Source organism: Paralichthys olivaceus, chromosome 21, assembly GCF_024713975.1.
Source record: "Paralichthys olivaceus isolate ysfri-2021 chromosome 21, ASM2471397v2, whole genome shotgun sequence".
Lineage (NCBI taxonomy): Eukaryota > Metazoa > Chordata > Actinopteri > Pleuronectiformes > Paralichthyidae > Paralichthys > Paralichthys olivaceus.
In genome coordinates, this window is record NC_091113.1 from 4209707 (window position 1) to 4228397 (window position 18691).

An 18691-nucleotide genomic window follows, 5' to 3' on the forward strand; every position below is an offset into this window, starting at 1 on the left:
TTGCAAGAGAAGAAATGGGATGCAATGCATTTTAGGTTGCATGGACGCATCAATCTAGCAATGAAAATGATCTTTTGCCAAATTATCATGACTTCATCATTAAAAAGATGCACAACACCCCCCAAAACCAACGTAGCTAAACTCATTCAGATGTTTATTAAATCATTAAAACAACCACAGAATTCCCTGTAGACGTTTTTCTCCTCCACGTGCACAAACTCAGCACAAACGGCGTCTAAAGCACCAGGTTGCAAAAACTTTATGTTATCGTCTTTATGTTAGTTATTAGCTCGGCTGCAGACAAAATGAATAGTTTCCGGGGGAAGAAAGGTGTGTGGTGAGTGATTCTTTTTGCACTGAGCAGGTTTTTTTTTTTTTTTTTTTAGCACCTGTTGCTCATCTAATGAAAGCAGCACGTCTGCTCAAACACCTGACAAACACAGAGACAGCTGTCAATCTTCACTGCAGTGACGCTACACATTCTTCTCCTCACCCTCTGTCTGAGGGAGGCTTGTGCAACAAAAAGATACTGATTGGTATTTTACACTAATATCGACATAATGTGCATCTTGTCCACAAATTACAGGAGCAATAAAACTGCCCGGCATCGTTGCTATATGATGGTTAAAAAGGGAGATAAGAGAGCTGGGAAACAAAATGATATCAATAATCACTGTGCTATAATTTTCATAAATAGCAATATAACAAAAGTTCAATATGTTGATATAATGCTAATGCAATCTAAAAGCACATTGAGGAGGTATAACCATTTACATAACCATATAGAAATATGCACATAGACTGTATATGAAGATGGATGATATGTCAGTTCCCTAAAATGAAGCCAAAGTCTCTTGATCGCCCTCTAGTGGTTGTCTTGAGTCTAAGTCATAAACCCAAATGATTTCTGTCATTTTAGATAGTTCTCATTCCACTTAAGTGTAATTTTTTTCTGGTAAGTTTTGAAATAAATAAATATTGGGTGAAATGTCCTAATTGACAGCTGAGACTGGTCGGACACGTGTTGACCTCGCTACCACGGCACAGTCCTCCGATCACTACTGCATGGACACAGGGATTTTTAGGAGAAACCTTAAAGCTATTGTTTGCAGCACATACATTATGCAACAATATTGTGACTTGGTAGCACTGGAGCTTCAACACAAGAGACACCATCTGAGTGACTTTTTGGTGACAGTGGGGGTGAGCGGGGAACTGTAAAGTACAGAATATCTCATGACTTCCCGGTGCTTTGAATGAAGTATAAATAAGGAAGTCCTGTTTCACAGAGTCCTGCTGTTTGAGGAAACGTCATTTGATAAGACCCATACCTCTGTGCTGTCTGACTTTAACCTAAAAAACACAAATGGCCTCAGCACACTGATATGAACCACTGGTTTCATTGTCTTTGCAGTGAAGCTCTGACGACGTCAGTCTTTCAGGCAGTCACTCACACATTCAGAAAGACTTTCCATGAGTGAAATGAAACTGAAGCTCACAGGACGGTGTTTAAATAGAACTGGTAATTTTCTGGTGTTTGCTTTGGACTCAACTTGCTGCAATGTATAATATATTTTTTTTGTGGCGAGTCTCTCTGAGTTCAGACTAGTGATTTGGGTGGAAGTGCTTCAGAATGAGCTTAACTGTATTCAAATATGCTTCTACTCTGCTTGAAGCTGTGTGTTTTCTGACTGGTCGATAAGATACTTAACATAGTTCAGATGAGATAATACTGTCAAGAGAATCAGAGACATTCTCCAACTCTAATGTTTTCCCAGAGTGTGCAGGTTAGATCTAGAAATCCATCCTTGTCAGACAGTGTGTGTGTAACAACAGCAGAAGGGGAAAGAAAATAACTGAATAAGAGCCACCGAGCTTTACCGAGTCGGGGGAGGAAATTCCATGTTTGTCACTGGCAGCTTGCGGAGGTACACGAGCCCAAGATGTAACAGGTTGTGGGAAAAGGTGTCTCCACAGCCACTGCTACAGCTTCTACCACACATTTCTTTTCTGTTAATGACAAAACTGTGACTTCTTTCCAGAATTGATCCTAACAGGCGTCCTCCATAGCAGGAACAGAAACTGTGGCTGTTTCATGGTGGAGGAAGAACACATGTTTGGTAAAAAAGAGGTGCAGCCCCCTCAGGAGGTCCTGTATTGATGCTAGTGGAGCTACAGAAACACTTGAGACAAATAAGTAAATCAGCAGTCAGTTTATCATTTGAGAGTCTAGAGCCAATCCAAGTTGAGACAGGGTGAGATTCAGGGAACACCCTAGAATGATCACCAGCATATCGCCATATCTGTCAACTAAGAGTCTCCAATCAATCTAAACCCAATCTGTATGTCTTTGGACTGGGGTAGGCAACCGGCCAAGAAGGACCATAAGCACACAATACATCGCAGCCCCTCCGATTGGCCCCACCCACGTTCACTGTGAGACAAGTGCTAGTTGCCAACTTTTCTGCTCGCTAATCTCTGACTTCAGCAGTGTATGTGTCTCGCTGGCTTGTGAAGACTCTGGTCATGTGTAGTGAGGGCAAATCTTTTATTAATGGCTTTCAGGACGTGAGGAGGATTTCAACAAATAGCAAAAAAAGTGTTTCGGAAACAAATCTACCTTCAACCTTACATTTCAGAGAGGGAAGCTTTGCATAAGTCGGCTAACGTGCAGCATTAGAGTTTACAATGAAACAGAAATGGTCTAAACTGTGCATTCCCCAGCAAGCCTCTGAGCTATAACCAGCAACACGTTGCATCTGCCTGGCTTTGTCCACGTGTTTCTACTTGTAAGACTCTGCAAAGCAAAAAGAGCTTCTCCCCGTGTCCCTCTCTCACTCTGCCTGTAGCCCTGTTTCTCCTCTGCCACACTTAAGGTGCCATGGGGGCATTTATTTGTTGACTGCTTGTTTAACTCTAAGCTCTCCTTTTGCGATAAGAACACCATTACTTGCTTTTAAATCATCGCTCCAGGTGTTTATGATGTTTGTGAATTATTTTCAATGATGGGTTATTGCACAGACACTTCATGTTTAGGTTGAAGCCCGTTGTAGGCCCACCCGCCTCAGACAAATTACAGGGTATGATGAGGAAAATTGTACAGTATCGCAAATAAAATCATTAACTGTACGGTATATCTTTAAAATTTAAATGGCTGTTATCAAGTGAACTGCAATACTGATAATCATGACAAATCATGTGTGTGTTCATTTAGTAAATAGTCCTGATGAAGAAAAAATCTATTTCGGGCATTTTTATTTTTGATGCAGAAAAGTGACGTACAGTGCAACTGAATGGTTTTGGATAGACAGAGAGAATATACTGGGGATTTTTTAATGATGTCGAGCCAAAGACAATACTCTGAGTTTATGTAAGGCACAGACCAAACAAAAATGATTTCTTAAAGATGGTTTCTAGATAATTCTTTTAACAATGATGTGTGATCAAGTGCTAACTTTTTCCAGTTTTCAAGAGAGAGACTTTCCATTAGCGTATTGGTGGGATTATCCTCCGATCGCTACAGCGCAGACTCCAGCTCCAAATGCAAAACATGGCAGGAATCAAATCCATATTATGGCTAATTTCTGGATGGCACATTTTCTATCTTTATATAAAGTGTCAGGACTGTGAGACTCTGCCATGTACGTGTACAGATGGGAAAATAACAAGTGTGACTACAACAGTCGTCTGCATTAAAGTCAACCTTCCAGACTCTGCAAGTTCATTCAAAGCAGCAGCATCCATTGAAAAAAAAAGGAAAAGAGGTACTTCCATGCAGCATTATGGGTAAAAGCTCAATTACAGGGTGAATGCTTGAGCCCACTTCTGACTGTTACTTCAAGCAGATCCCTATGTGAACTGCAATCATCTCATGAAGGCCTGACTTTTGTCTTTTTAGTCTCCAGGCTGGTGTTCTCGCTGGCTGGCTGAGGACCAATCTCACCACTGCAGAAGTTATTTACTTTGAAGACATTTTCTGCACCAGCAAGCCATGCACAGTTGGAATGCAACTGTATGACACTGTATAGATCAGAAACAAATGCTATACATATGCTAAACTAAACGAGCCATCTCCTGGCCTTGGAACCATGTGAGTGGTACTGAACTTGTTTTGTCAAATATTGGGGGGGATTTTTCCACGGACTGTAAATGAAGATGTCACCTCCCCAAAATTGAAACCAACTCGCTTATTAAATACACAGTTTCTTTGGTATCGCTGGATTTTATCACTATTATCATCATAAGTGTTCAAGTAGTATTATCAGAGAGACTGGACAGTGTAATATAACATTTTATACTACTTTGTATATGGTTTACAGATAACCCAGACCCATCAACTTATATCTACTGGTAAAAATATCATGTAAACAGTTCTATAAAGATGAAGGGTAGGTAAAGGGTAAATGGATTTCAGAGTATTTAAATCGTTTTTAACTGTTTTTGAATCAAGAGTTTGGCTGCTGAGCGTACGCAGTCACTCATGAACTCCACCCATCATGACACATCACTTCCCTTTTGGGGCGTGAGAGAACCCAAACCCACAAACCCATAACCCCCATCGTGGCACCACGTCCCTCCTTACTCTAAATATAAACTGTTTGTGTTAAATGTTAAAAGGTAAGACCACTGTTTTTATTTTAATATGCACATGGCACAAGTTTTTCCAGGTTCTGATGTGAGGTGTGCTGCACAGTTATCTGTTGGCTTCACTTCAATCACACAACTTAAATATAAGCAAAAGCCCTTTTCGCCATTTTCTCTCCATGTCTAGGTCTGCTTCTCTTCTTTTTGTCTGTTCATCTGGCTTTCTCCACTGACCCAGCACCCCCTCCTGCCCCATCCAAACTCCAGCTCTCCACCATCCCTCCCTCTTTCACTCCCTCCCAGCCTGCTCTATTTTCTCCCATCCCTCCACTCCACCACCAGTGCAGACATCCAGTCAGACACAGAGAGTGGATGGAAAATATGACTGGATCCTTCCCTGGCTTCAGATAATGTGCGAGGCTGCTGGAGAGCGTGGCACCACTAAAAACAGGGGGAGCTCTGAGAGGGAAAGAGCAGGACGGACTCTGAGACGTTTATCTGAAGGGCTGCTTCTCTCAGTATCTCACACAATAAAGCAGAAAGTTCTAATTTTCTCCTGGTTAAACGTCTCAAGCTTAAATTGAATCTCTTTGAAATTAGCACCTGGTTACTAACTGCACAGAATCAATCGATTCCATACATGTGCACAAGCTCCAGAACAACTTGTCCCATTAAATGCATTTTATTGTGGTTGAGAATCAGAGAAAAAAAAATCCTCCAAGTAAACCTTCATCTGACGACGCTTTATGTTGATTATTTACACGTCGGGCCACAGCAGAAACCCCAGAGAGCCCCACTGAGCGTGTGGGTGTCATGTTTCCAGCTCAAGCTGTGGGAGGACCTTCTGCAACGCATGCGAGTTAAAACAATGATGTCGGGATGGAATATTAAATTCTGGATGGGAGACACACACAGAGGAAAAGGAAAAAGTGATACAAGCTTTCGTCTGTGTGTGTGTCTGTGTGTGTGTGTGTGTGTGTGTGTGTGTGTGTGTGTGTGTGTGTGTGTCTGGTGTGTGTGTGTCTGCGTAAACACAGGATTAATATGCTAAGAACTAATTTGAATCATCAATTCCAACTTAAAATCTGTGTTATTGCAGGAGCTTTCACTGATGTGTTAATGACAAACAACAATTAAGAATCAAAAGACAAAGTTGGCCTTTCCTCTCTGAATGTAGTTTCCAGATGACCCACAGTCTCTTCAGGATGGTTTCACGCAACCTTTCCCAGCATCTGGGAAAGTTAGTCAGTGTTTTAACTACACTGTCTTTTCCTTTTGTCCTAAATTGTCCTCTTTAACTCCTTTGCTTTGTCTGCACAGCAAATCAAATGGTTAACAAAAGCTTTAGTTTCAGAATAATCAACTTTCTAAACTATTCTCTTTTTGTAGTCAACCAACATACAATACTGTGTTTTGTAAATCTGAGTCTTGCTGAGCACTTTAATGTCTATTCTGTGAAGTTCTACCTTATAAACAGTGTCACAGAAGCATTATTTGAGAATAAAGTGAGACTCTGTCACAACGTGAGTTTGCAAAGGAATGATTGGGGGGGGGGGAAATGAGCTCAGAGATCCCGTCTGGAAATGTCGTTACTCCAGCTGCCCTGCCGCCCCTCTGCAAGAACTCATAAATACTGCAGAGATGTTCACATGTGAGGAAACACGGTGGGGAAAGTAGGAGGTGCAGCTAAAAGGGGAGAAGGAGAAAGACAGGGCGAGAGAGAAAAACAGAGAGAGGCAAGGGGAGGAAAAATTTAAAAAAGTGTAAACGAGTAGGAGGAGGCCGGGGATTCAAAGCGAAAATGGGAGTTTTACTCTCAATAATAAAGCTCCATTACTTCTACAGAACGAACAGACAGAGAAGAGCAGAAGAAAAAGAAGAAGGGATAGAAAGAAGGGCAGAACAGACAGCAGGTAACCTCAAACTAAGAAGGACTGGAGATGGAAATAGGGAAGCCTGTAACTAAGTGGGGAAAAAATTCCCATCTGTTGGATGACTCATACTCTCCCCTCAGCCACAGAAACGAAAATTAACAAGGTCCCAGTTTTCGCTCTGCTAGGACAATGATATTCTGGGCAAATACTAAGGAAATATTGATATAAACGAAAATATTCATCATTGTTACACACCTGAACAGTTAGAAGCACTTTCCGTCTGTGGTGTGTATTACCCCAAAGAATTAAGGTGAAATGTGGTGGTCTATAATTTTGGGTTATGATGGATTAATATCAATACAAACCTGTTAATACTTCTGATTGGATGATAAGTAAATGCCCGGCCTTTGCAGCCTGTCCCAGATTTTTACTGCAGGACAGTAAAATACAAGCTGTCATGTTATCTCAGTCTTGGCAATGAGCATCATGTAAGATTTTCCCTCTCCCTCTCCCATACAGACGAGCAGAAGTTAGACTCATTAGTCTACCTGGCTCCGCTGCCGTCCAAACACTGGATCTCTGATCTTTTCTCGTATGCTGCAGAGAGGAGAGAGAAAGATACGTAAAGATCGTTAACTCGGCCATTCACGAAATCCAGCAACTTTCTTAGCGGTGCAGCAAAACAACAAATAAAACTCTTACAGACGAAGCAACAAGTGGGAAAAGGTTTGTTTTCTCACCGGGAGCTCGACCAGGAAGTTGTTCACACATGTTAGCATGTGGTAGCTGTAGCCTAGCTCAATGTAGCGGCTAGGAGTAGCTCGCATAGTTAGCTTCCCATCAGCTCTCACCTGTGTCTGGTGTGTTGAAGCGATCCACCAGTAAACAAGGCTAAATTCCTGCTCTCAGGCTTTATGCTAATCTTTGCTAAAAGAAACACCCTTAAATTCAGGTTATATGTTGATATTTCAGTAGCTACAAGATTCAAACAGAATAAATCACTGTGTTTTCATTTCAACATCATGTTCTGTGTATGTGGCCTTAAAGAAAATGGGTCTAACAGCTTAAGTCCAATCCTTTATCTTTGCTTGCTGCACCCTCTGTAACATCTTCCGAGACCAGTCTCTTTACCTTTTTGCTGCAGGGCACAGTTATTCTTTTGAGGATAAACTCAGCCATTGTGTGCCGCCTGGCTGAGACTTGGTTAAAAAGTTTCCCATCAGTTTAATAAAGTGTGCAGAGCTCACGTTTCAAAATCAAAAATGAAATTGAAATATCTCTGTTTCTCTTTGCAGCACTTCACTTCTTGACGACACACTCGTCTACCAGTTGTATTCATCTGTGCACCACATGTGATGATTTCAAATGTGAGTGTAACTGTATGGAGAAGGAAAAAAAATGATGTGCGCTGCTGAAAATGCTCAAAGTTTCATTCATACACGTTAGTTTGGAGTTCAAACGTATATTCATTAATAAAGATTGGAACGTCTACTTGCTGTGTTTCTAATGGCAGCATGTGTCTCATCCTTTATCAAGGCTGTAAATCAGTGTAACCTGATGGCATCCTCTCCTCACATTCTCCCTACTTTGTTTTGCCAAGGCCCCCGAGCTCCTAACGCTTGACATTACATCAGCACATGGCAGGACAGGATGAAAAGATGCCCCTTAGCTTGGACTCCCTCCAGGGCCGAGCAGGAAACCACAGGAATGATGTGCGGAGGTAAACGACACTCAGTGTGTTTGTTTGTATTAATTGTGTGAGAAAAAGTTTTTTGTGGCAGTGTCGAGGCTGGTGGGTACATAAAGTTATCCACTGTCCCAAAATTTTAATGGGATTCCTCATTAGTCAGTGAAAAGGGTAAACACATTGCCAAGTATCGAGAATCTCTACTTGTTATTTTTGAATGTTGATTTATCTGGAAGAAAGTGGGTCTGGGGCTGACGTTGGTTATATTTTCTCCATGACCTGAAAAAATGTATATATATATAATGTCTTCCTGTGTGTGTGTGCATCTTTAATTTATCTTAAAAAATAGGATGATTTTCTTAATTCAGGTTCTATATACTAAAACTTTGAAATGACAACCCTAAATCAGCTTCGGCCCCATAGCATGTTGATAAATTCAACCACGGAATAAGTTTCTTGAGTATTTTCAGAGGATCTGATTCCATGTAAACATCTAGTTTAGGATTTGAGCAAAGTGTAGTCACCATCCAGCAATCCACAGAAATGTGTTTTTCTGAAACAGGTAGGAAAAATAGTAAATATCCTCAAACACACTCAAAACCCTTTTTCTCATAAGCTGTTGTCTGAAATGATGATGATGAATGGAGTCTGTAATAAACTTTTCTTTGGATTATTGTAGCGCCCAGCTCAGCTTCTTTATTGATTATTCTGCCTTGAAGCTATTGGAAACTGTGTCCACTTGGAAAAGAGGAAACACCAGCAGGCAAATGTTGCCTCTGAGCATGTGCAGTAGATCTCTCGAGCTCTGAGTCCAGCCCGAAGTGTGCTGAGTACTTCAGAATGGTTGAGAAGAAAAAAGTGACCTCAGTACAAAAGAATGCAATGTGGTCTGTTCTCCCTCCCCTAACATCCAAAAAAGACTTCTCTTAACCCACTGTTTAGCAGAGGGAGTGTATATGGACTGAGACATTTAAATGGCCACATAGCCGCCTGCGTCTCCCTCCTCGGTCCTCTTCCTCCCTTATTTTCACCTCCTCTTTTCATGGGGAGGATGTGAGTAAAGTTGCCACGTTAAACGCTTTCTCTCTTTCTTTTTGCGATTGTTCTCACTTTGCATAGAGGTCTTTAAAATAACAAAGCTGCTGCTGGCAAACTCCTTTGTCGTGGTCACACAGAAACACACGAAGGCTATGATTGCTTCGTCTTTGTAGATCACAACAATGTACGGCAGAAGCTCTGCCTAATCTCAAGTTTTGTTGATATTTCTAGTCTCAGCAGAGGCTTTGGAAATACTATCTCTTTCAGTCAACAGATTCTAATCACACGTGCTGATAGCAGTTTTCTTTACTTCCTCTCTGCCATGCCTCTTCTTCCCTTTTTTTAGGCTTTGTTATGATTATCCTGCTTGGAACACTGAAAATTATCCTTAATCATCTTCCTACTCGCCAGTTTACTTTCGTGTTTTACAGCAATGGGAGCACAGGAATTTAAGAAGAAAAACTATTATTGTAACAGTTATCATTTACAGTGCAGTTGAATAAATCTTAGTATGGTCATATCGAGCTGATAAGAGAGACAGAGGATTATATAAATCTTACCATTTAAAATTTTTGAAACCTGAGGCCCCCGCTCCACAAGAGCTGAATCTCATCCTAATTGTTTTTGAGGTATTAGTGTCTCTGATTTTGCCATGTTGAGATTCTACTGTGGAGGCCTCAGGAGGAGAAATTTCATGCCTGCTGCGGTATCCTGGTGCCAGGCAGCCACATGCTCACAGACCGCTGCTGCTGGAGGAGGAGGAGTTTAGATTTATGCTTGCCTCCTGTGTCACCCTGAAAATGCAGGGCTAACAGCTTTCAGATGTGTGTTGCGGAGGAAGTATGGAGGATGGTGGAGCTGGGATTAGAGGGGCGTGTGTGTGTGTTTGGATTGTTCTTTGCAAATTGAACTAATGATTCTGTTTTAATGTTGGCATTTACATTTTTTTGATTGAGGGTAAGACCATCAGTGCAGTGTGGCAGCTGTGATAAACCTTCAGCCCTATAAACATATTTGTTCAATACATTCTTTACAAATAAAAATAGCAAAGAATCTGCAGCGGAGCGGTAGTTTAAATTGTTTAAGTCTACATGCTAACGAGCAGTGGTCACGTTCTATCTCCATGTAAAAAACTGTCGAGTAATACTGAACTTTGCCAGAGTGTCAGTCAACTTAAGTGATAATGACTTGACAGCTCAGATAATGCTTCCTCCTCAGTGACAGTAAGGGCTCGGGCCATTCCCACTGAAGCTCTGTGCTATCATTAAAACACACAACTATAATTTTTTGCTGTGCACCTGCATGTGCACTTCTGTCGCATGGACACCTGGATAGTGCTGAAACCAGGTGAGCTAGCTGATCTCCGCACAGGTTCTGCCAGTTTTACTTTACCGTGAGTCTGCATTACCCCCTGTAATTCTGCATTTAACTGTATCTGTTAAAATGTCAAATAAACGCAAAACAGTCTCTCCTTTGGCTCCAAGTTTCCTGACATGGTTCGATTCCCAGGTAACAATTTCAAGTCATTCAGCTGTCTCATAAACACTTATGTGTGGCGATAGATTTAGACTAAATAAACCCCAGTTTCCATATTCTCTTATCCAACCCGACATTGATCTTCAACATTGCAACTTGAAATAAACTGCAGTGAAAATCATTGTCCTCACACGTAAGTCACAGATGCAAATAGAGGACAGTGAGTGAAGCTCTCAGGCTTTTTGCATTGAACTATATGACTTGAGCTCGGTAAACTTTCATCCTAAAATAAATGCAAAATTACAGGGTTATTGAGTGGAGGAAAAAAGGCCACTGGGCTGGGTTCTTGGCCCCACGCACTCAGCCGCTGTGCAGTTTCTTTCCTGTCTCCTATTATTCCTGGTCTGCTGCCTGGATGAGACAAGAGAGAAAACGTCTGAGAGAAAGAAGCCAGGAGAGAAGAAGAGAGTCTAAGGGGAGGTAAGAGAGGGACAGAAAGAGAGAAAGACAGAGGGAATGACAGGGAGAGGTGGAAGGGATGGGACCGAGCTGCTGTACTGCCTCCTTCAGTGTTTAAAAAACAAGGTTTGAATGACAGACTAATGTAGAAAACTTGGGAGGTGTTCAAGAGCAGCCATTTTGTGAGAACACTGGTTTCAATCCACACTAACATTTAAAAAGTGCACATAAAAACTCAGCTCCTATAACAAGCACTTTTATAGGAACAGTTCTTTACCAAAGTCCTTATGAAGAAAAACCTGAAGTGCAAAATAGTTCATTCTGACTTTTGGACCAGAAAGTTTCAGCAAAATCAAATTATATCAGTGGAATTTCCATGACAGGTTGATTATTCGATTACTTGCTAACTGACTTTGGAGAGCTTATGTTTACGCAGAAGATAGAAAATAAAGATCTCTTGGGCTTTTTCACAATAAACGTTTTGACATTTAATAGTAGAGAAAGCACAGGTATTACCTGATGAGATTAATGATGGCTCAGTTTAGTTGTGTCCTAGTAGGAAAAGGTCGTACAAGAGTGAGCCAGCGCAAAACCATGACCCTGAAGCTGGAGGAGCGAAATGGAATTCAGCCATCATGACATATGACATATCAAAATGTCTGCCGTGAAAAGGGTCTATTGTGGCTGAAGCTGTGGGCAGCTCGGCCTCCCTCGTTGGCTAGCTTGCTTGTTAGCATCATTACTGGAGCGCAATGAATCCTGGGATAGGTGGGCCCAAAAAGGATCCATTGACGACCTAAATGGGACAATCTGTTGTGTCGCTTCGGTCTATCAGTCTTCAGAAGCAGCTTCAAAATCTAGGTGCTCCCCTCTCATAGTTCATATTGGTATTAGTTGGGATTTTCGCTGAAAGTCCTTTGACAGGTTGGAAATATGACAAACTAAACAGAAACTGTTTTCATGTTCCTCACATAAACATAGTTTTGTTCCATCCAGTGCTGGATGTTATCTAACACAGATACAGAAATTTTCCAAACACCGTGTCCTCTGCATGATTTCCCTTCCAGTCACATTTTTTCTTACGGCTGAGCCGTGAACGTGTCCAAGAGTGACAAAGCCAGATGTTGTTGGACGCTGGTGCTGCAACCTGAGCGAACATCGTCCCTGCAGCAGCCATCTGTGTGATTGACACTCAAAGTAAAACAAGCATCCTGTTTGAAATTTTCCTCATTTAAGTGCAATATTCATTCATTTATTGTATCATAAAAATGGATTTAGCAACCTGGGCCTCTGCACCATCAAAGACCAGCTTGTTGGTCTGCAGCAAAAGACACATTTGCACGAGTGTTTAATAGAGTAAGTCCAGATTCATATGCAAGGGCTCTCACAGTCCACATTTAAAAGAGGCACTTTGCTGCCTTCATTATTTACTAACTGAGAAGATCAAGGGTTTTTTACTTGAGGTGTTTCAGCACCCCTGGGTGTTTTACAATAGCTATAGTGCTTCTGTTGTTTAACTAGGAGCCAGAAACTAGTTTGTGGCCCTTGCAAAATATACAGTTGGGGGGTGACGGTCTTAAAGGCCCCGACTGAGAGCTAAATAGGGCTGCATTTAATGTTCATGGAAAATTCATACGGAAAATACGGAATACAACTATTCGTATGCTGTCTCTGTAATACTTTATGATAACTATCTCATCCACTTTGCAATACTGCAGTGGCAATTGCCATGTTGTGCATTTTTTTCAAGAACAGGCAACATCAAATTATTTAAGATTTTTAAGTTTGTTGCCATGATATTCACCGATCCAGCAATAGTTAGCAACATGGCATTTCCACAGCCATGTTTGTGTCTGCTTGATTAATATTAGTCTAATGTCTATCTACTTAATCGCTAAAGAGATAACTCTAGTAGCTAAATGCTCTACTGCGTTCATCAACTTTGCGGTTGGTTTACTGTTGAGTAAAGAGAAATACCTGCATCCAGCTGCTTAACGCTAAAAGAGTGCTGAGCCAAACCACTTCAGCTGGAGGCCATCGCACCAAAACACTGAGCTGGAGGCTCCACAGACCTGAGTCAGGTGATGGTTCTCTGTGGGTTCACTGGGTTCACTTTGAATAATTATTTCTTAATTTGTTTAAATTCTGTCACCAGATATTTGCAGAATGAGGTTTCCTTTGTTGTGAAACAGTCGGGCCTAAATTTAGAAGAGTAACAGTTAGTCCAATGATTGATAAGTCGATCAAAAGAAAAAACATTGGCGACTATTTTAACAATAGATAAGAGGTTTTAATTGTTTTTAGAGTGAAAACACCAAACCTTCAGTGGTTTCAGGTTCTCAAATATGAGGCTGTGCTGCTTCCTCCTCGCCCTAATCATAGAATAAAATAAAATAATTGTAGATTGCACTTCTTTGCATTGCATAGTACTTCTTTAATTGAACATAAGAGGAGCAGCACTCTGACTAAATGACTGACATTAAATCTAACAAGAATAATGTTTAGGGTTTCTATACCTGAGCCAGAAGTGCTGATTGTTGCCACCAGGCTTTTGCTGGTTATTCAGCAGTTTGAGCTAAGTGAGGATCAAGCCCCCCGGTGCTGGAGTCCCATAAACCTGCCTTCCTTCACACAGCTAATGGGTAGCATACGGCAGGTAGAGGGGCAAGGGTTAGCAAGATTCTCAGTCAAACCATGGATGTGTGCACCCCTTACCCCCTGACGCTCAGAAACCTCTAGCGGGAGGGGGCTGCAGGTCCATATGTGGAGCACAGACAGCTGGTGATAAAGCTTTATGAGATGCTGACGTGACTGCATCCTTACGACCAAGAATTTTGTGCTGCTACTTGTTGTGTAAGACAAACTCTGAGGGTATAAACATCTCTGTTGTTCAGCACCTTTAGATTGTGTCATCATCAAACCACATGAGATGCTCGGGTCTAAACGCCTTCTGTGGGTGATGAGGGGAAACACAATTTATGTGACGCTGGCAGCTGATCACATTTCGGGGGTGTAGGGATCTGTTTTGATGGGACAACACCTTAAAATAGATAGCTCCAGTCAGGTCTGCCCACAAGAAGCTGTACAATCAGGATCAATTAGAGTCCACGTGACAGCTCAGACGAAGCAGACTGACTTTAAATGTTTGGTTTCTGTTTCTGAGCATGCAGAGAGTCAGATAAAGATTTTGGTTGATGCATTCGGGAATTTGAATACATTGCAGGTGTCGCGATTCAGCAGAAAGCTATCTGCAGACATTGTTGTAAACTGTGGTACATCCTCAGTGTTTCAGCTGGGTTACAGACTCCTCAGAGGAAATACCATGAAAGAAGCACAGAAAAGCAGAGAACAGACGCTCCAGAGCCAAACAGCAGCTCCACGTCACATGTTTGACTACAATAAGCACCAGCAGAGGGTTTATGGCGAGTTGGGGAGTGGGCGGGAGGTAATGGATGCTCAGCTCCTGATTGGACAGAACCAGTTGCCCATATTTAGATCAGCGTCCCTCCCTGGTCTGTGTTCAGCTGTGCTTTGGAATGAGAGGCAAGATGTCTGGTTGCTCTCTCGCTCCACATCACATCATGGAAACTCACTGGGAGCTCGTTCACTGGCTCTGAGACTCACTTTGCTCTGTCTTTTATTAGTTGGCTTTTCCCTGGACAGATTCGAATGCTGGAGGAGGAAAGCCATGAAAGTTTTGCTCGTCTTTTTCCTGGCTTGCGATTGTTGGTGTAGATAGAAAGCAAATAAATTATCTGTAACACTGAAATGATCTGTTTGTCCCTGTAACCATGTAGAGAGTCAAATGATGAGATGAAGTTTGGGTTATTGGAGATTACCAGCTCTGATGTGTATTAACAGGGATGAAAGACTCAACCCCCTCTTACCCCCTATTTCCACTTTTACTTTCTAAAGATCACTGTGTAATAGATAGAAATATGTCCAAATTAAACCAAACAAACCAAGAAGAGATGGGCCTGTCCGCAGCTCGTGTTTGTAGGCCGCCACCAGCCATTTGTCAAACCCGACATTCTGTGTCATTGTGCTGGCTTCCCAAATTATCTGTCCACGTTTGCAAGCAAAAGAGTAAAAAAAAAGAGGAGGTGCTCTTCTTAGCCTGACATGTAGCATCAACTTTTCATTTCCCAGGCCTGCCACATCAACAAAGGGAGTACACTTGGCCGAAGTGCAGTGGAGAGGAGGAACAAAAACAGCGTCGAGACGAAAAATGTAAGAATCGACCACAGAGGGAGGTGGGGGGAGAGAAACGGAGGGAGGAGCAGTTCAATCGGGTAAAAGTGAGATCGTATGGTGATGGTGGAGGAATATTTTACCCTCTGACACAATTCAACCAACTCGTAGTCCCAGTTTCTGGTGGTGATGCTGCAACTGTTCCTGCTCTAAGATGCGGACATAGAATATCTTTGATTCTAGATGTTATAAAATTTACATGAAATCAAAGACTGAATCTGAGGAGAAGAGCGGCGCTTGTTCCTGTGTAAGAAATACGCTCCTGATGAAGGAAACATTTTTGTGAGGCAAGGCCTCAGCAGAATGACTCATCTTAACAGTGCACCGAATATCTGACTTCATGTAAAACAGATGGTCTTGGTTAAAGCACAGCTCAGGAAAGAATCTGATTGTCCTATGATAGAATATATGATGCAAACTATTTATAGTGTAAGATATCCGTATCACGCCTCCTGTCCATATAGACACCTGATGTCAGAATCACTTCAGTGTGCGACTGGCAGTTTACCGAGGTGAGACTTTTCATTATCTTTAACGGTTACACTTAACCTGATAATGACAGTGGCCACCCGCATTTAAGACAGGATCCACGGCTTCCTGCCCCTTCCAGCTCCTCTGACTCTAATGACTGCGCTCAAGCTGCAGAGCCACCTGGCTTATTGTCCGGCTCAGTGACAGAATGAGCTTTTAGGATTCCTCCTTTTTTTTTCAAATTACACTACACAAAGCATGTTCATCGTGTTCTTAAGGTGACATGGGCGGCAGGAAAGGGTCGATCTAATGCTGAAAAGCCCGTAACCCCTGAGATAATGGAGGACGTAAACCTCCAGAACTGGACACTCACTCTCTCTCTCTCTCGGCCCACCGCCTCTCCCTCAACATGTCGAGACACTCAACAGTCTGCATTCCTACTCCACTTTTTCCTGGAGCTCAGCCGCTTAACAAGACGCCGTTACAGAACAAAATCTGCTGAACCCATCATGTGCAACAGAAAATGTGCAGTTTGATATGTGCTATCTGGTCATATCTGTCGGGATGAAGCTGTGTACGTGTGTACGTCCACTTCTGTTTGCTCATGTTGCAGCAAATTGCCAATAAACAAACTTTGAGTAGGTTTGGATTTGATCGTCTGTGCTTCATCTGTTTTGTCTTTGTCGGCCACATCTTCATTCTCCACCTCTGCAACACATTTTGCCATCTCTCCCCCTCCCTCTCTCTCTTTCCCTCTCCCCCTCCCTCTCTCTCTTTCCCTCTCTCTCTCTCTCTCTCTCTCGCCTTTAATTTTCCTGTCTCTACCTGCCTTGCGCATTTCTGAAGTTCTTCCCCTGTCTTCAGTCCTTCTACCCCTCACCCACCCACCCCCCGCCTCCCTCTCCTCCCCATTAAACATCCCTCAGCAGTGGGAGGGGGAGAAGCACCCAATCTTTAAAGACTTGCCACCCCAGGGCGACGTAAGAGTTCACAAGGTGGGATTACAGACCGTGTCAGACTCCACCTTCTCCCACGTCCGCTAAACCCAGCCCCAGTCCCACCCAGCCTCTCTTAGCGTTGCCTATAGATATGATTTTTTCATGAGTTACAGACATTTTTCTTTTGTCTGTCAAATTCACGGAGGTTGTTCAAGCCATGTAGATGGTTGTGTCTCTCCGTGTGCGGAGGAGTTTATTGTCGAGTTCAGAGCAGTAAAGTTAAAGAAAAGATCACAGCCCTGACATACTCCTCCCACTTCCAAGCAGGATTGCCTTTGTTCCACGTTTTCCAAACTTTTTTTGTTCAATATTCTTGAAGTCTAATATCACAGCTGAAGGCTCAAGACTCAAAATTTGTATTCCCCCAAAACACAGGTAACATCTCTGAGTGCTTTTCCTGTGTGTGTTTGTTTGGAAGCAGGAGAGGAAAAGAAGGATGAAAGTTACAGAGAATAGTTTGGATGGGGGGGACATCTTTTTGTTCTGTCTCTGCACATGAGTTCAATTCTTAAAGCATCTGGAATCACTTAAAGCTGCGCTGCTGGCTGCATTACGCTCAGCTCTGCACTGTGACTTCAGCTTCACAACCAGAGCCTTGAGGAGGAAAAATGAAAACAGTCCTGAAACAGTCACTTTGGAGGGTAAAAGGTTTTTGGTTCCTAACAGAAAGAGATGTTCATAGGTCTGTATATGCTGCTTATTTTATCTTTATGGTGACTAACAGACGCTAGCTCGGAACTTAGCGCAGTGAATGATCCCAATTATCCCAACACTGAACAAATATATTCACTGAATATATCAATGAACAAGGAAAAAACGGACCCAATAAAACTATGCAGTGCTCTGCATAATGTGTGTTGTACGAATGGCCAGTAAACTAAATATAGCACAACAGAGATGAAGTTTAAATATCATGGTGGGTGTTTTTGGCCACGACTAAGCCCAGTTCTGTATTTGGAAAATCTTTCATTTCAGTTTTAAAAATGTGACTTTCATAATCTAACAGAAATTCTATTTTTGGTTGTGGCAACTAAGTGACTGTTACTTCAAAATGTTTTGCCTTCACCGCTTGTAGTTGAAACACATGACTGATAAGAACCAATCAGGAAGCAAATGCGAGAGATTGCGTCTTCATTCCCAAACGATTCAGCTGTTTTCTCAGATGGTTTCTGTCCTTTCAGGTATTTCTATCACACTGATGTTTGTTCAAATGTAAATTTATCCGTTTTAAAATGAATGACTTGATGCTTTAAAAGCGTGTTGAAACGTCATGATTGACAGCAGAGACTGACTCGTGACTGGTCTAGCAGATGTCTAGGTGGGATCTCAATATCATGGCTTAACACCATGATCACTACTGCGCAGGGTCCGGCTTCAGATGGTGTGGAAAGCACAAGATGGTGGCCCCCGTCATATTTAAGCTTAATTTCTGTACCGAGGGAGAAGTGGAGACGCATTGTGTGATCCATAGTGTTTAGAAAAGACTCACTCTTTGTTTAAGAGTGTGTGTGTGTGTGTGTGTGTGTTTGAGAGAGAGAGAGAGAGAGAAAGTGATTCCTGCAGTCTCTGTTTATGGCTTCAGCACCTTTAAGTCAGTACAAGCCATAACAAGCAGACTCCCTCTTCACCTGTCACCTGTAGCTATGAATATTCCACCCGCACAGCTCAGTTATAGATATATAAAGACTCCTTTCTTTGTATTTTGTTAATCTTTTACACACAAGTAATTAATTTTAGTTTCTTAAGCGGTTTCTTGACAATTTAAGATCAATCTGAAATTAAAAAGTTACTTAATCAATTGAAACTAAAATTAGCTGTGGGCATGGAAGTGGCTCAGAGAGCAGCTCCACCTG